Consider the following 19,836-nt stretch of genomic DNA (forward strand, 5'->3'; position numbering starts at 1 on the left):
GTATTTGCTGAGGGTAATAATCATTTAGCCAGCTGTGGATTTAATGGTGGTTTTAATCAACCAATCCTGAGTTGGAAGAGAGCAGAAAGAATCGAGTCTAACTCCTAGTCCTGCTCACTATATCCCAAGAATTACACCAGGTGCCTGAGAATGTTGTCCGAACACTTCTTGAACTCTGTCAGGCTTGGTGCTTTGATCACTTCCCTGGGGAGCCTGTTCCAGTGCCCAAACCCCCTCTTAATGAAGAACCCTTTCCTAATATCCAACCCAAACCTCCCCCAACACAGCTTCATGCCATTCCATCAGGTGCTGTCACCAGTTACAAGAGAGAAGAGATCAGTGCCTGCCCCTCTGCTTCTTCTCATAAGGATGTGGAAGACTACAATGAGGTCTCCAGTCAGTCTCTTCTTCTCCAGGCTGAACAAACCAAGTGACCTCAGCCACTCCTTCTGTAGTACACACAGGACTAGAGGTGAGGTTACCCCAGTGCAGAGCAGAGCAGGACAATCCCCTCCCTTGTCTGGCCGGTGATGCTTTGCCTGATGCCCCCCACGACAGAGTTGGCCCTCCTGGCTGCCAGGGCACTGCTGACTCATATTTAATTTACCCTCAGTTTCCTTTCTGTGGGGCTGCTCTCCAGCATCTCATTCACCACTCTGTCTATTCATTTGGAGTTACCTCATCCCAGGTGCAGAATCTGGCACTTGTCCTTCTTAAACTTCAAACAGGTGGTGATGGCCCAGTCCTCTAATTTGTCAATGTCTCTCAGCAGGGTCTTCCTGCTCTCAAAAGAGTCAACGGCTCCTCCTAATTTAGTATCACCATCAGATATACTTAGTGTACCTTTGAGTCCTTCACTCAAGTCGTGTTTGAAGATGTTGAAGAGCACAGAGCCTAAGATGGAGTTCTGTGGAACCCCACTAGTGAACAGTCATCAGCCTCATGTCACCCCAGTTGCTATAACCCTTTGTTATAACCCATGAGCCAATTGCTCATTCATTGCATAACATGTTTATCCAGCTGTGTGCTGGGTATTCTGTCTGGAAGGATTCTGTGAGGGACAGTATCAAATGTTTTAGTAAAATACAAAATTATTACATTAACTGGCTTCCCTTGATCGACTAATTAGGCTACCTTGTGGTAAAAGGAAATTGAGTTTGAAAAACAGGACTTTCCCCTCATGAAGCCATGCCGGCTGTGACCAACAACTGAGTTGTCCTCCAAGTGTTTTTCCATAGCTTCTAGAATAATCTTCTGCATAATTTTACCAGGCACTGAAGAGAGGCTGACAGGCATGTGGTTTCCAGAGTCTTCCTTATTACTGTTCTTGAAAACTGGCACAATGTTTGTCATCTTGCAGTCAAATGGGACCTCCTCAGACTCCCAAAACAATTTGAATATCACAGAGAGAGGTTTTTCAATGCCATCAACCACCTCTTTGAGTATCCTTGGATGAATCCCATCAGCCTCCATAAACTTATAGGGATCCAGCTGGAGCAGCAAATGTCACACAAGTTTGGGGTTGACTGGGAGTTTATAACTCTCACAACCATGGTCCTCCAGGTCCTTAAGCTCACTTGCCCTGTCTGTCTTTCCTGAAGAGCCTGTAACCATCCAACAAGGCCCTCTAGTCACAGGACTCAACTCACCAGGGTTCACTTTTCCTGTGACGTATCTCTGTGACTGGGTCAAGGTTTGTAACTCCTCTTGCTTGTTCTTTGGTTGCTTTGCTAAGCTATTTCATCACAGAGGAAAAATAGAGTATACACTTTAGAACTTTAGAACTACAAAAGTTGTAGTTTTTCACTACCCAAGCCCTTTCTCAACCTGTTTGAAAGCACGATATTTTTTTCTTTTATATATTGGTCATATCCATCCATATGGATAATTTTCATACGATTTTTCCACTTGGATGACAGATTTACTATTCATAAAATGTCAGACCAGGAACACTAAAAACCCAAAGGTATTATTTAATATTAGGAATTATATCTTCTCTTTATCCTAGTGAGTCATTACTAGTGATCACTGAAGTCTGTAAAATATTACTTCAAAAGAAACTTCTATCTCTGATCTTCTTGAGTCCCTGATTTCTTTTCTTTTGATCCTGTAATAAAACAAGCATCTTTGGTTACTTACAAAGTCTCACAATTCCAGTACTACTACAGAAACATAACTTAGGAGGAGGTTAAACAAAACCAGTAGTTACCTCAGCATTTGAATTTTTGTCTACTTCAGAAGCTACATGGTCAGCAGTAGCAAGAAATTTAGTTAGGTTATCTATTTTCAAACAACAAAAAACTCTTTCATTCTTTTCCTTTCTTTCTTTCTTTCTTTCTTTCTTTCTTTCTTTCTTTCTTTCTTTCTTTCTTTCTTTCTTTCTTTCTTTCTTTCTTTCTTTCTTTCTTTCTTTCTTTCTCTGAGGAATATTTTTGTAAATTAATCTTAAATTGCTTTGATTTGAACAAAAATGCTCTGGCAATGTCTTCCCATATTATTCCTCTAGGATTACTTAATCATGCTTTGGGAGCACTGGAGGACAAACCCTTACCTGAAGTATATCACATGGGCTTTGTTATTTACTAAGTGACTATTTGATTATTCTTAATGTGTTCCTCCAAGTCCCCCATTAATTACTCTTAAGCTTCCAAGTTGAAGTTGAGATGCAGAAGAGCTGTATCATCTCGTGTTGTTCTTTGCCTAAGGAACATTGGAATTTTAATACTGGATGCAATACCTCAAGGCTATATTCTAGCATTATTATGCAGGTTATACAATATTGCTAAAGCATATAATGAGCCATGTTAGACAGTAACCAAATATTTAACTAAATGTTTTTCAGTAGGTAATGGCATTGCGGTAATACTTGCTTAGCTGGCAAATCCATTGATTAAATAAACTCATTAATTTAATTAAACTATGCGATGGATACTCTCATTTCAATACAGTTTTCTTCAAAAATTGTAAGGATTGGACCAAAAGAAAAAATAGTTCTACTTTCATGAAACTCTCCACAGAAATAAATATAAACATAAGAAATGTAGAATTTTCAGAAGCTTTTATATTAGCAAAAAATTATCAGGAATGTATTCCTCTATGTATTATATTTCATTTAAAAGAACCCCAAAAATTATATAACTCAAGAACAATTGTTATAAATGGAGAGAAGATGATGATATTTGCTTTTATATATATATATATATATATATATATACACATTGAAAATATGTTCATGATGTCACTAATGCAACTAAAAGTGTCTGAATTAATGTATAACTCTAACACAGAAGGAAAAGTTACTGTAACCTGCTGGCAACATGGTAGAATTATATGATTTCATCCCTCTCATTTCTTCTACAGATTATTCTTCTATTTTGTCCTGAAAGATTTTGAGTGCCTGGAAACTCTCTCACTTCTAAAACCTTTTTTACCGCAAGATGAGATGGGACCTTACCTAGTACATGAGAAGCAGTTTCTAATCAAGCATCATCTGCAAGTCTCATGCTTTGAATATATTTTCTACCAGTAGCCTAAGATAATTTGAAGCTGATGCCCTTCAAATCTGCTATATTTGCAATTTCATTAAAATAATTTCCTTCCAAAAAAGTTTAAAATGTTACAACGTCCTTTTTATGTTCATTTTTACAGTAAGAGTGTCAAAAATGCTTCCAGTGCCTCACATATAAAACATTTAAATGTGTATCCTAGGGTGTTGTCGGACGATTGCAGTGAGTTCAGTTGGAGAGATCTAAAGCATTAGGAACCCCTTAGGTAGAGATTATTGTTTCCTCATTTGAATTTCAATAACTGTTTTATTATTGAAATAAGGTACTGTAATAAGAACAAATAGTGAGTGTGGGGCAACAAAATGTGCACCCTGTTGGGGATTTTTTTTGCTGGATTAGTCATGCTCAGTACTGAGAATAGGTTACCTGTTAACAGTAGATGTTAGCAGATATTAGATGTGCATCTTGCTGGGTTTTTTGTGGTTTTATTTTTGTTTGTTAGTTTTTGGTTTTCATTTTGGTTTGGTTTTTTTTTTTTTTATCCTAAATACGGCAAGAGCTCAAAGAACATTTTGCAATATGAACTAGATCATATTAGCAGGTAATGAGGACAATTCTCCCCTCCTCTGCTTCCCTTCTTCCCCTCTCTACTCCTTACTAGCTGCTTAAGAAGCATAAAAATACTTCTATACTGGAAGCAGGTATCATTTCAAGATCTGTTAATCTGCTGTAGCTGTCTCTATTGCATCCTTTCTGCTGTACACTGCCTAGCATGAGAACCAGCTCTGCTTCACTTTCATCTAATGTTCTTGATGACATAGTGCTGAGCCAGAAAGATAGACATGACCGCCAGTAAACTAGTAGCTGATGATATAGTTTCATGACTTGTAAAGCCAGAGTGGCAGTAAAACCTAGGCAATAGCGCTACTTTTTTTATCAGCTAGAGGAATATATATAACTTTGAGTTGTAGTGATACTGTCCAAAGCTGTTTCCAAAAGTAAGCTCTGTTAGCACTTGAAGACTCTGCGACTGAAATGCAGAATATTTCCTGTTATTTAATATGATGGAATCGACTGCAATTTTTATCTTTTCCTAGGTGATAACCACAAATGCAGCAATTCGAATAAGAGGCAGGAGGTCAATAACTTACTAAATGGCTACTGAGTTTTGACTATATATGGTAGCCCACCTGCCTTGCCATGAAAAGAAAATGACTTGAGGTAACACAGTTTTGGAATTTCAGTAGTAATCAGCATCCGTAGAAATTATAAATACTCAAAGTCATTCACACATAATGTCTTTCATTTACTCCTTGGTGCTGTATAGTGCAATCAGACCTTTAAAGAGAACATTTTCCCCCACTGTGAAAGTCTTTTTTTATAGTGCAATAAGGTTTGTAGGGGTCCATTTGGGAAAACATAGTTATCTTGGGAGATGATTCACAATTTATTTCACCTTGCCTGGAGGCTTTCCTCTTTATAAGTTTTCAACTATCAGGTTTTAAAAGTTTATAAAAGCAGAGGAAAACTTTTCTTCTTTTTTTTTTTGTGAAAAACAGCAGCTTATGGCCACCTGTCAGTCTAGCATTGAATAAGGGAGTGGTGAACATACAGAAAGCATGGATTGACACAGTTCTGTTGAAGGTTCCAAAATTTGCTGCCATTTGCCTTTCTTGCTAGTAGAGAAACTCAGAAAGTTGTAATGTTTCTGATGGTCATAATGGTCATAGCCTTCCAAAATTGCTAATAGTTTAGTTTAAGCATTGATTGTTGATTAGATCTTCCTGAACTGCCATTTTGATAGCTATAGTTTGCCATGTAAGATATTATATGAGAAAAAAAATGAGGGTGAAGATTTTAGATTTTGGATAACTCATCAATTATCAACTACTGGAAAGTATTTCAGAGCAATATAGAATTATAGAATCAACCAGGTTGGAAGCGACCTCCGAGATCATCAAGTCCAACCCTTGATCCAATACCACCATGGTTACTAGACCATGGCACTAAGTGCCACATCCAGTCTCGTCTTAAAAACCTCCAGGGACAAGAATTCTCCAGGGAGAATCCACCACTTCCCTGGGCAGCCCATTCCAATGTCTGATCACTCTCTCTGTGAAAAATTTTTTCCTGTTATTCAACCTAAGTCTCCCCTGTCACAGATTAAGACCATGCACTCTTGTCCTACTGCTGGTTGCTTGGGAGAAGAGATCAACCCCCACCCGGCTACAACCTCCTTTCAGGGAGTTGTAGAGTGAGGAGGTCTCCCCTGAGCCTCCTCTTCTCCAGGCTGAACAACCCCAGCGCCCTCAGCCTCTCCTCATAGGACCTGTGCTCGAGTCCCTTCACCAGCTTTGTTGCTCTTCTCTGGACCTGCTCCAGCACCTCAATATCCTTCCTGAACTGAGGGGCCCAGAGCTGGACACAGCACTTCAGGTGTGGCTTCACCGGTGCTGAGTACAGGGGAGAATCACTTCCCCGGTACTGTTGGCCACACTGTTCCTGATCCAGGCCAGGATGCCCTTGGCCTTCTTGGCCACCTGGGCACACTGCTGGCTCATGTTCAGCTTCCTGTCAATCCAACCTCCCAGGTCCCTTTCTGCCTGGCTGCTCTCCAGCCGCTCTGTGCCCAGCCTGTAGCGCTGCAGGGGGTTGTTGTGGCCAAAGTGCGGGACCCGGCACTTGGCCTTGTTGAACTTCATCCCGTTGGAATCAGACCAGCTCTCCAGCCTGTTCAGGTCCCTCTGCAGAGCCCTCCTACCTTCCAGCTGATCAACACTCCCTCCCATCTTAGTATCATCTGCAAATTTGCTGATGGTGGACTCAATCCCCTCATCTAAATCATCAGTAAAGATATTTAACGGGACTGGGCCCAACACTGATCCCTGGGGGACACCATTAGTGACCGGGCACCAACTGGATGCAGCCCCGTTCACCACCACTCTCTGAGCTCAGCCGTCCATCCAGTTCTTAACGCAGCAGAGAGTGCCTCTGTCCAAGTCGTGGGCTGCCAGCTTTTTCAGGAGAATGCTGTGGGAGATGGTGTCAAAGGCTTTGCTGAAGTCCAGGTAGACCACATCCACAGCTTTCCCCTCACCCACCAGGCAGGTCACCTGATCCTAAAAGGAGATCAGGTTGGTCAGACAGGACCTGCCCTTCCTAAACCCGTGCTGGCTGGGTCTGATCCCTTGTCCATCCTGTAGGTGCTGTGGGATTGCACTTCGGATGATCTGCTCCGTAACTCTACCAGGCACTGAGGTCAGGCTGACAGACCTGTAGTTTTCCGGGTCCTCCTTGCAGCCCTTTTTGTGGATGGGTGCCGCAAAGTCATCTGAGAAGTTCGCCACGTGATTCGTCATTTGCAGGTGATGTGGGAAATTATCATTGGAAGTTCACCAACTTCCAGTCATCTCGGACCTCCCCAGTGAGCCAGGACTGCTGGTAGATGATGGAGAGCAGCCTGGCGAGCTCTTCTGCCAGCTCCCTCTTCATCCTAGGATGGATCCCACCTGATCCCATAGACTTGTGAGGATCCAAGTCGTTCAGCAGGTCACTAACTGTTTCCTCTTGGATTACAGGGAGGTTATTCTGCTTCCTGCCTGCGTCTACCAGCTCCAAAGGTAGACAGACCAGTTGTCCTGAGGAAACCTCTCTTACTGTTGAAAACTGAGGCAAGGAAGGTGCTAAGTACCTCAGTCTTTTCCTCATCTTTGGTGACTATGTTCCCACCATGTTCAGTAAATAATGGAGGTTTTCCTTGTCCCTCTTTTTGTTATTGATATATTTGTAGAAGCACTTCGTGTTATCCCTTATAGAAGTGGCAACATGCTTGTCATTCTAAGCAAAGGCTCAGTGTTAAAAATTATAATCTCCATATTTCCTGAAATTTTATCCAAGAATATTCCGAAAGAACAGCACTCCTTTCTCCTGAAGCATGAAGACTCAAATCAACAGCTGAAAAGTCTGAGTCCCCATAGAAAAATAGAATCATAGAATCATTTAAGTTGGAAAAGAACTTTAGGAGCATTGAGTCCTACCACACACCTAACACTGTGTTATGGTTTAACCTCAGCTGGCAACTAAGCCCCACACAGCTGCTCACCCTGGGAAACCTTTTTTGGTGTTTTCTGAGGCCTACCTCTGGACACTCTCCTACAGGTCCATATCCTTCTTGTTCCAAGGACTTCAGAGCTGGATGCAACACTCTGGCTTCTTCTGTGTATATTTAATGCCCCAAATGTTATATTTATGGATGTATTCAACCATACACTTCACCTTCATCTTACTGTCTGAAGAGCTGTCTACCACCATTCTAAAACGTAAAGTATGTTTTCATTGACCTGATCTTCATTTTCTCAAATCTGACACTGGGAAGGTAAAGTTTGATACTGGATAGTCGGTGAAAGACAGGTCATAAAGAAATAGTTATTTCCTATAGGAGGCCAATATGCTGTGCAATCTACTGAAGAGTCACACTCTTCCCTTCTTCTCTTCCCTTCTTCTCTTAACAATCCTTGCAATTGGCTTACTTTCACTTTTGCTTAACCATACCCCAAGAAAGTACAGTATATTACTGGACAGTTTACATGATTATAAGCAGCATGACTTTAATGTATTCTCATGTGTTTTGCCTGAGAGGGTATTTATTGCTCAGGTCTCAAGTTTTCTTCTAAGCACACAGGTAGGACTGCTTTCGTGTTGGTTATGGATTTCAAGGAATGAGGCCTCCAGCCACTAGATAGTTCCTTCACCAGCTTTCAGCTTCTGGATAGACATGGATTATCCCTAAAATAATTCTCCTTAGGGTTCTCTGATATCCAGACATACACTCTTGAAACTTTCTCAGAAGCCTTTGAGACAAGCAATACCTTCAGGGAATCATGCCTTTAGCATGGATATGCTTCAGGCAGAGTTTGCAGAATTCATCAAAACTGATCAGGTATATCTGGAAGAGATTAAAAATAAGAGTAAGATGTACACTCTAAAATTTACCAATCTGTGCAAGAGCTAGCAGAAGAGGACATTGAAGTGATAGATAAGAAATATGGATAGATATTCTCATAGGTCTCAAGATTAGAAGGAGCTGCAGAAGTTTCTTACCTTGAATCATTATTCAAAATTATTCAAACAAAATGGAAAATATATATATTGTTTCTCTTTGTGTATGCATTTCATATTATTCGTATATTCTAGAAAGCAGTCTCTCCAAGATTTATGAGGTAGATAGGGACTCTGAGCAGATATTATTTTTTATTTTGTTTTTTTCTGTTATACATTATGTTATGTCATCTTCCTATTTTGTCCCTCTCCATTTTTCAGAGACCTGAATCAAAAGAATCTACGTAATAGCTCATGAGATTTCATCACATCTTTTGTCTTTATACTTGAGATGGTTAATGTTGGATCTGTATTTTTTGGGGAAAAATTTCTGAATTTCAGTTTATATTTTTTAAGAAAAACCATGGTCCTTATCATTATTTTGAATTTCACAGTTTGTTTAACCTCTACTGTCACTGTCAGGATAAAGTCTCTTTATGATAGGGTATCGGCATTTGCCCTACAACACAAAGCGATAGCCAAAAAATTTACATCATCATCATTATTTCCAAATAGCTCCAATTCTTACAAGGCTTAGGCATGTCCCAGGAATCTTAAGGCTGGAAAGTAACAACCTGGCAGTTGAGTACATGAATTCTGAGTTCTTATAGTAATGAATTCTTATGACTATACATTTAGGATAGAAGTCATAAGACAACTTGAATAACTTTATAGAAGAAATTTTTGAGGAAGAATCTCTGAAAAATAAAAATCTACCAGATTTCAAAGGCAAAAGAAAAAAAAAAGAAATACTGTAGTATTATCTATGCCTTTAGTAACAGTTATGAATCATCCTGACCAAGCAAAACAAAAGAAAATGAGTGTAAACAAAAGAAGCTACAGAGTTTAAAGCCTACTAGTTAAGAATTCAACTCTTGAGTTTCTCATAACAAGTTGCTGAGCCACTTGGATCCTCACAAGTCTATGGGACCAGATGGGATCCATCGTAGGGTGATGGTAGAAGAGCTCGCCAGGCTACTCTCCATCATCTACCAGCAGTCCTGGCTCACCGGGGAGGTCCGAGATGACTGGAAGTTGGCGAATGTCACGTCCATCCACAAAAAGGGCCGCAAGGAGGACCCGGGAAACTACAGGCCTGTATAGAAATAAGAGCTTCAAGATAACTGATTATTGCAATTTTTCTATTATAAGATGCTTTGAACCATAATCATCTAACTTTCTATCATGAATGGTTCTTGTTTTTCTGTTATTTTGTCTTTGAAATTCTTTGCAACAATAGCTCTTATAATCTGAAAACATCCTTGAAGTATAATTTTGAAACCTCTCTTTGAAAATGGCAACAATTTTCCTACGAAGTTGATAAAATTGAAAATTTCTTTTGAAAAAATTAAGAAGCAGTGTGACATAAAAATGCTTAGCTTTGTCAGATCTTAAATGATGGAGCTAACTAAATTTTATTATTTTACATACAATATATCTTATTTTATAGTTTCATATGTATTTGTTCCAAAAACCAGGAAAGTTCTTTCCCAGCTAGTAGGTTGCATAACCATCTCAAAAGAAGAAATATCATGCTTCTGTTGTCATACATTGCATTTAGAGTTATTGTTTTATATTTTACTATATTAAAGTGGATTTTGATGTATTGTAGCAAACATTTAAGATCTGAAGCAAAAAATAATAGTTTGTACTATGTTATATTTGGGTTTATTTTGAATTTTTTTTAAGAACACTATGGTACCTGGATTACCTATTAAAATAAAAAACAAGGCCAGTAAAAACCCCACCAAACCCGGCTCCCTGCCAAGAAACCAACCAACCAAAAACAACAAAAAAGCCCCAAATCCTTTGCTATGCCTTTCCTGTGCTAAAGTAAAAGTGTTGATTCCTGCAGTGTGTTAACTGTGCAAGAAATTTAAGAAGATCTTACACACCTCCAAAAATGATTTTTGTTTATTTTCTGAGCTGGAGTCCTGCAGAGTTACTAAAAAAACCCCTCAAAATCTGTGTAACTTATTTGGCCTCTGCTTAGAAACTCAGACACTTTGTTTCTACCTCCCAAAGCATAAAGGTTGTCCTGGGGAAGCAGGACTGTAGACATAGAAATAATGTTTTGCATTGTATTATGGATGTCAAGGTATAAGGCAGAAAGAATAAACAATCGTTTTGAGGTTCTGTGGTAGTCAATAAAAAAAAAAATTACTTAACTTGAGTAAAAATTATGAAAACAAAGAGTCGTTACCTTCCTGAGAAACTCGTGATCCAAGTTTTTTAAATTTTACATATAAACAGAACCGAATTTTAAGCACCATGAGGAGAATGAGAAATCCGATTGGGAAAGATTTCAAGCATGGAGAGACATTTATGGAGCTTGAATGGACTGATATCTTATTGGACTGACTGTTATTCCCCAGTTCATCATTGGTTTTATATTAAGTTTAATGTACCCCAATGTTATTCCCCTCAGTCCCTCAGATTTTCCCTCCAAAAGTTGATTCCTCCCCTGTTCTCCCCTGCTTTCCCGCTCCTCTGCCACTGACTGGCTGAGAGTTGCCGCAGTGCAGAGTGAGCCCCCATTGATCCCTTCCCCTGGATACCCATAAGTTACACCCATCTTTCCCCTGTCTCCCAGTCCAGTCTCACCCTTGGTTGTCAGTCCCATGCACCTCCCCAGTTATGAATCCTCCCCTCAGACTTACCCTATATAAGTCCCTGTGTTCTCTTAATAAATTGGCATTGCACCCAGACCCTCAGCTGCGTCCGAACGCTTTTGTGTGGTGCTGTGTCCCTATCCCTTATTCCCTTGGGCCGTGGCAGCACCAGGAATTTTATAAGTCACTGAACTAATGATTTTCAAACCTGGTAATTTAGTCAATATCCATGGGATTTTAAAACTTCATTTTGGAAAGTATTTCAGAGTAATGAAATTCACACCTTCTAGGAACAAAGAAAATATTGCATTATATCAGGGAAGTATTATATTTTGAGATTTAGAGCTCAGGGCATCACTTTATTTCCTAACCAATAATGATTTGTCAAATTATTAGTTAATTTGAACTAATTTTTTATTGTAAAGAAGTTTTTAATCCACTTGTGCTTTTTTTTCCCCTCCATTATGTTACACCTACAGCGTCCATCATTATGTCCTGGGATAAGAGTGTGAGTATGCCGTTTAGTAGACAGGCTTTAAACAGTAGGGCTCAATACTGGACACTACTTTTACTTAGAGTGTCGAGGGACATTAGTGAGCTACATAATAAAAGTATTGTATCATTATTCTGAATTCTAAGTGTTTTCAGAAAACTAGATTAAGTACCTAACAAAAAAAAATAAATCTTAAAGTATGTACAATTTTTTTTTACTTATTAAAAGAAGCATTAATACTAATAAAGCCCATTGGATACCACTTTGTTTTGCTAATATGCCTTATGTATTTGCTAATTATACCTAATATACTTTCTGTTGAATTTATATATAAAAACACTGTCCATCTTCAGAGGTGTTAATGGAAGTTTACTGGAAGTGACAAGAGAGCACTCTATGCTGTAGTCACTACTTGGCTTATTGATATATAGCATGTTCTGCACGATTAATTAGAAACTCTGTGACATAGAGAAATAAATATATACCTACATGCCAGATGTATCTAAGACAAGCACACTCTCCTGTTTCAGTTAAAGTATATATATCACAAAAATTGCAATATAAGATTAACATTTTTGCCCAGCCAAAATGTATTACTTTTTACAAAATTATAATGGTGTGAAACAAGGCTGCATTCTTGCACCAACCCTATTCACAATATTTTTCAATATGATGCTCCAAACGGCCATGGCAGACCTTAATGAAGAAGATGGTATCTGCATTCAATACCGTACTGATGGAAGCCTATTCAACTTAAAGCGACTGAAGGCCCACACCAAGACTTTAAACCATCTTGTCCGGGAGCTGCTTTATGCTGATGACGCCGCCCTTGTCGCTCACACAGAAGCAGCCCTGCAGCGTTTGACATCCTGCTTTGCAGAGGCTGCTGAGTTCTTTGGACTGGAAGTCAGCTTGAAGAAGACAGAAGTTCTCTATCAACCTGCACATCAGGAAATCTTCCATCATCCCCATATCACCACTGGCAAATAAAAGCTCAAATCAGTCCAGCAGTTTAATTACCTAGGTAGCCTCATCTCCTCGGATGGTAAGATTGACGGGGAGATAGACAACAGGTTAGCAAAGGCATATAGAGCTTTCAGAAAACTCCACAAAAGAGTTTGGCGGAATAAACGCTTGAAGAATAGTACAAAGATCAGTGTTTACAGAGCCATTGTGCTTTTTACTTTTTTGTATGGATCTGAATCATGGGTCATCTACCGCCACCATCTGCAAACTCTTAGACGCTTCCATCAACACTGTCTCTGTACTAAACATCCACTGGTCAGATTATGTGACCAATACATCTGTTCTAGAACAAGCAGCAGTCACAAGTATCAAATCCATGTTGCTGAGAACACAGCTGCGATGGGCAGGGCACGTCTCAAGGATGAAGGACCACCGCCTCCCTAAGATCTTGCTTTATGGTGAACTTGCCACCGGCTGCCGCAAGAGAGGAACCCCGAAGAGAAGATACAAGGACTCCCTGAAACAACATTTCAGCCTTGGCCATATTGATCAACATAACTGGTCTACTCTGGCCTCCAATCGGGAGGCCTGGAGACACACCATCTATAATGCTGCTAATACTTTTGAGAAAGCACGCAGGATCACTCTTGAGGAGAAAAGACGACACAGAAAGAATCGTGTCTTGCAGAATATACCACCTAAGGAGTCCTTCTGTTGTGCCTTTTGCAACTGGACTTGTCTATCTCATATTGGTCTTTCCAGCCAGCAGCGCGCTTGTAACAAACTTGGGTAGAGCCCTTCCCAAATCTTCATTCGCGAAGCCTAGCCATGATGAAAAATATGACAGTAGTATGTTTTTTGTCCTTGTTCTCTTACCATACAAAGGGAATAGAAAGGGAATACGGAGGGAATTTAACTTCTTAATTTTTAAATTAGCATAACCAAATTTATATGTTCAACATTTTTTCTCATCATTTTAATATTTGTACTTTATTGTGCTCTTGCATGATAGTGGGTTTCTGGTATTTTTTCTAATATTTGGGCAAAAGTAACCACTGTTTACCTCTTTTCTGCAACGATAAGCTCTATTTTGTGCATAAAATATTATAATACAGCTACTTGTTATTTACTCCTCAGAAATCTACATTTGCAATGTCTGGAGAACAAGTTTAGTCCAGACTTAATAAATTGATGGTTCTTATGTCATTATGATGTGGATAATAAATCTATATTTATTAATGTACCATTATTTAGAGATAAAGTCTTTACCGGTAAAGCTCTTGATACTGTGTCTGTTACCATGTCCCAAAAATATAGTTCATCAGGGCCACTGCGGAGCTTGAGCAAGAGAGCCTTTTTCCATTGGATTTGTCTTTTCATTTGTACTTTACAAGAATCCATATAGACACAGATACAGACATAGATTCATTGTCATATTTAAAAAAAAAAATAACAAAAAAATTACAATAACCCTGATAATTCTGGATGGATAACTAACAAAGAAGAAAAAAAGCTGGATTATGGTCAAAGAGTCTAGGAACTGCCCAAAGGAAATTTGTCCCCTAGTAGTATTTTTGATTTAGAATAGATTTACATTAAGTTAAATGGAAATAATTTTTTACATCCCAAATAATTAGTCAAAGGAGATTCTGGAATACTAGTTTCTTCTCGTATTTCTTTCAATAAAGAAAACCCATAAAATACTTACTATGGAAAAAACTCATGCAGCAACTGAAGCAGTTTAATATTTATTGATCTCCTAGCCAAAAAATAATATGAATAATAATTCACCTCCTCGATTCATTTTCACACACAAATATCTATTTTATTATTTATTTATCTATTTACTTTATTTATTTATTTATTTATTTATTTATTTATTTTCCTTGAGATGGATTAGACGTTACTTTCTTTTTTTTTTTTTTTCCCCTGGAATCTACATCAGCATAAAGGTCATCCAGACAATGTCCCTCTTCCAAAATAAAAACCAACAAAAAATATCCCCATAACATTTTGAATGTTTTGTTCATCCCTAGTCTAATATAAATTATTCCTTTTGTAATACAGACTATATCATGTTGCCTCTTTTTTTTTTTTTGGCAGAAAGTACTCTACACCATTCCTTTTTTTGCTGACCTAGTTAGTGAAGCAAATTTCAAAAGCAATATAAAACATGCTGCTGAAAAACTTCATTATCGTTCTACATACATTTGTATATTCAGATGAAGTCCTTTGTTCTAATAATTCTGTATTAAAATAATGCCACATCATAATTCAAATAATATCAGCAAGGTCTGCTACAAATGCTCTACCTCCTTGTCTGACCACGAGGTTGGAGTTTAATATCTCTCTCCCCCTCTCTCTGTTTATGCTCTTGGTATTTGTGACTATTAAAATGTTTTTTACCAAGTGGATTAGTTTCAGCATGAGAAATGAGAGGAATTCCACTTCTGAATAGTCAATATCCTTATAGAGTTTAGGGTACTCCCAAGAGGTAAGAGATGATGTTTCCAATTCCTGTTTATAAATCTTACAGACACAGGATTTAAAGTTGTCTCCACTCTCCTGTGAATGCTTTAAGCACAAAGCTTTACTGTATTCTGAGCTGGAGCTCTGTAGAATAATTTTTTCAAGAGAGATTAGACCTTTTCTATTGCATGATATATCAAATAATAATGATGACAATTATGAATACTTAGTATGATGCTAAAAATTTGGTCTTCCAATCCTTCTTCTACTTAATGCATATTTCTGCATTTCTATGAGGAGATGGAATGTCCACAGGCATACATGATCCCATAGGATAGGCATTATGTATTCATCATTGCAGAGAGGGGATACAGACATTTCTCCCTCTTTTTGAAAATACAGCTTGTGCCTCACAGACTTCACAAATTTCAATTTAAATTCACAAATAAATTTGTAACTAACACATCACACTCTATCAGTAACAACTTTTCTCTTTTTTCCTTTTTCTCTTTTTCCTTTCCTTCCCTTTCCCTTTCCTTTTCTCTTTCTCTTGTGAGTCAAATAATTAATTTTGCTAACCACTCTAGCGATTACCGTATCTTTTCTCTAGTTGTGTAAATTTCTTGGGTGCCTGCTCCCTGTGCTTTTGTCAAACAGTATATATTAACTAGGAGAAGAGTATTACTGACTTCTGGAGGAGTAAGAAGGATCAGCAAACTGAAAAGAACTGAAAGAGTAGCATTACAGAGGAAAGCACTCAGTGAGTGTTGAGGAGTGTGCAGGTGAATATTTTGCTTTCTGATTACCATTGGAATTTACTTTGGAGCACCGGAAGTCTGGTTTCAAGGTTCATGAAAAACCTCAGTCTAGCATTGTGACTTCAGTGAAAACAACCCACAGTCAAACCAAACCAATACCAAAAAAAATCCAAAACCAAACAAGCAACAATAACAAAAGCAATAAAACCTGTCACACTAAAAAGCCAGACTTAGTGTTGGAATTTGTCAAGCTTAGCTTTGGCATCCATTGTGTGGATAAGCACATGATTTATTTACTCATTTTATAATTGTCTTAGGTTAAATACAGCTGATTGTTCCAATATTTCTACCCTAATTATTGACCATCAGCAAGATAAGTCATACAGCATCTTTTGAGATCACCTGGAAAACTCAGCACTCATTCAATGAGATCTACACCTTAGCCACTACCCTCATTATTGCCTTGCCCATAGACTTACCCATTTACCTTAGCACTTCAAAGAACTTTGAAGCACCCACTACAACCATGTCAGAAAACAATCACATCACAAAAGTTCCGAAATAAAGTATGTATTCAGCATAGAAAATAAAGCCTTTTCATGGTTTGAGAAACCCCACACACACCTGGAGCTGGAAGATAGGTAGCTCTAGGGACGAATTTTTGGTGCTGAGCCAATTAAAAGCTTGATACGCCCCTACGGAAATGACATATTACACAGAAACGGAAAAGAAGGCTTATTGGCATAGCTGAAATTAGAGAAGCCATGAAGTGAGAGAGAGAGAGGGACAGGGGCTTTTTCCCCCCCAGTCCTCCCCTGGCCAGGGGGCCAGGTGCGGCACAGCAGCCCAGCCGAGCCCCCATCTGAGACTGGTGGTTGAGGGGGAGAGAGTAGCAGCAATTAAAAGATACAAGTAAAACACCGAGCACAGTTTGAAAATAATGAATTAAAAATGAGTTACTGTAACTTTTCCAATTCTAGGTACAGAGGGAAATAAATGTTCTTACAGATAATTGCTTTTCTTTTGATAGCAATTGTTTTTTGTTTTTCTTTTTTTTTTTTTCTTTCCACATTTCTTCTGGTTTGTAAAAGCTGAATCCATATTATTCTGTAGTAAAAAACTCAGGTAGGAAGAGGTTACTAAATCCTGGCAGGGATGTTTCCAGACAGATTTCTTTGATTTAGGACATGTTTAACAACTTACCTAAGGAAAGATACTGAATATTTCAGTTGCATGGAAATGTCAGCACGAACACAGAAAACATGGGATTGAAGAACACATAACCCAAGTTGTTTCACCCATATTTACCTCAATATACATGTTATGAGATAAAGTCAGCACCACAGAACGGATGATGTTGACAGGCACTTATGAAGAACAACTAGTTTGAAACCCTGCTCAAAGCAGGGAAATGTCTAGAACAAAGCTGCCCAGGATCATGTTCATTCGCATTTTTAATATCTCTGAGGAGGAAGAGTTCACAGCTTCTCTGGGCAATCTGTGCCAGTGTTCAGTCACCCACAGAGTAAAAAACTATTTCCTGATGTTCAGAGGGAACCACAAAGGTATGTTGCTGTTTCATGGCCAACTTGTTGCCCACCAGGACCCTCAGGTCATTTTTCTGCTAAGATACTTTCCAGCTGTGGAGTCCCCAGCCTGCATTGGTGTCTGAGATTGTTTCTTCACAGATGCAAGACTTTTTACATCTCTTCTGTTGAACTACTGTCAGCCTATTTCTCCAGGCTCTCGAAGGCAATATGATCTTCTGGTGCACCAGTTACTCCTCCCAATTTTTTATCATCTGCAAACTCCCTAAAGGTGAACTCTATGATCATTAACAAGAATATTAACAGTACTGCCCCTGGTACTCATTACTAGGATACCTCCCTAGTGAAATGACTCCAGGTGGACTTTGTGCTGCTGATCACAACTGCTTGAGACAGGCACTTCAGCTGGATTTTAGCTCACTTCACTGTCACTCATCTAGACTTCACTTCAACACTCTTTTACTGAAAATATGATGGGAGATAGTATCAAAAATATAATATACATTACTTATTCTGTTACTTGGTTTTACACCTCTTCCTATCTCTACCATCTTTTCAAGGCTGTATAGATGAGGCTGCAATTTTTCCACATTTTTATGATATACAAGGAAGGAAGTAAATCAAATAAATAGGAAGTTAGATATTTTCTAGGGAATCACAGAAATAATATTCTTACGTAAGATTTATGTATTCTGTGCTAGAGTAAGTATATTCTGCCATATAGTCTCATTATTGTTTAGTACAATTTTTGAGGATAAAATATGGCTTCAGATCCTGTAACACAGAAGTAAATATTATTAAAAATATATCAACACCCCTGCTCAAAAAAACCAACAAAACCCACAATATTTTTAACATACGTTCAGTATGCAAAATTTTTTCTTAGACTCAGCTCAGTTAATTGTTTTATCTATTATTCTGTCTATGACAAAATACCTATAAGAAAACATAGAAATGAACAAAACATCATCATCAACAACAACAACAAAACACCATGCCTGTATCAAGGTCTATTAACCTTGAAACCTGAAAATTATCCATTTGAGGAGAAACAAAGAAAAACCAAAACCCATTAAATTAAGTGTTGTGTATGTCTGTATGGAAGACAAACAACAAGCTTTAATTTTGATCAAAACAGTGGTTATGAAAGGTGCTCTTAAGACCTCTGAACACCAGCATTTCATTCTATCCACATATCCACAGCAGCAGAAGCATGTTTCCTTATGGTACCTGCCCATAGGTCTCAATTCTGAAATGCCATATCAGCTGATATGATTCGTTTAATGGCCAAGAAAAGAACCTTAACAAAAAAAAATTTTTTGTGTGGATCACTTTTGTGATGTAGAAGTCAATAACGTCATATAGTCATCCTAATTACTTTTAGCTGGTATAAGCAACAACAGATATTGAACTAGTGACCCACAGAAAAAAAGACTTAGCACAATGTTACCCATTTCTTCCTACCTTGTGCTTCAGCTACTGCTGATGTTCCTTTGACCCTGTAGGAAATATTTTTTATGAGTTTGTAAAATGGGTGGGCATCCAAGTCAAAGTAAGACGGTATTCTGCAAGTCATGTATATCAGGCAGTGTTCATCCTCTTACAGCAAGAGATGTTAACATTAAGAAATCTTTCTATCACATTGAATGAAAAATAGCAATCATAGATTCATAGAATTAAGGTTGGAAAAGACCCTTAAGATGATCAAGTCCAAAAGGTGGCTTCACCATCATTTTCACCATGTCCTCAAGTGCTGTACCCGATCATTTTTTTGAATGAGATGATATCTTCACTTCTTCTGTGAACAGTCTGATCCAATGCTTTACAGTCCTTTCCATTTTTTTCCTAATATCCAATCTAAACCTCTCCTGGTACAACTTGAGGCCATTTTTTCTTATCTTCTCAATTGTTGCTTCGGAGAAGAGACTGATGTCTGCCTTGCTACAACCTCCTCTTAGGCAGAAAACAAAAAAATCTCCCCTGAGCCTCCTTTTCTCCAGGATAAATACTCCCAGCTCCCTCAACTATTCCTCATCAGCCTTGTGCTCCAGACCCTTCCCCAGCTATACTGCTCGTCTTCGAACACACTTCAGTGCCTCAGTGTCTAGTCACTTCCACCTAAAGGTCACTCCTTCAAGTCAGTAACACAAGTTAGATTGGCAACTTTCTTCTAAAATGACCACATAGCTAACCTTCATTATTTTTTCCCCTCCTAAAATGAAAACTGCATGATTCTTCAAAACATTTCTCTATAAAGAATACTGTAAATTTTTCACATTTCCTGTGTTGTCTTGACAATATGCAATCAACTTCTGTCATTCTTTTATGTGAGCACTGACTCACTGTGTCCTTGGGAACATCATGATTGTGTGCTTGTTGTGGTGTCAC

This window comes from Manacus candei, unplaced genomic scaffold, assembly GCF_025592945.1.
Source record: "Manacus candei isolate 608988 ecotype Guabito, Panama unplaced genomic scaffold, ASM2559294v1 h1tg000016l, whole genome shotgun sequence".
Lineage (NCBI taxonomy): Eukaryota > Metazoa > Chordata > Aves > Passeriformes > Pipridae > Manacus > Manacus candei.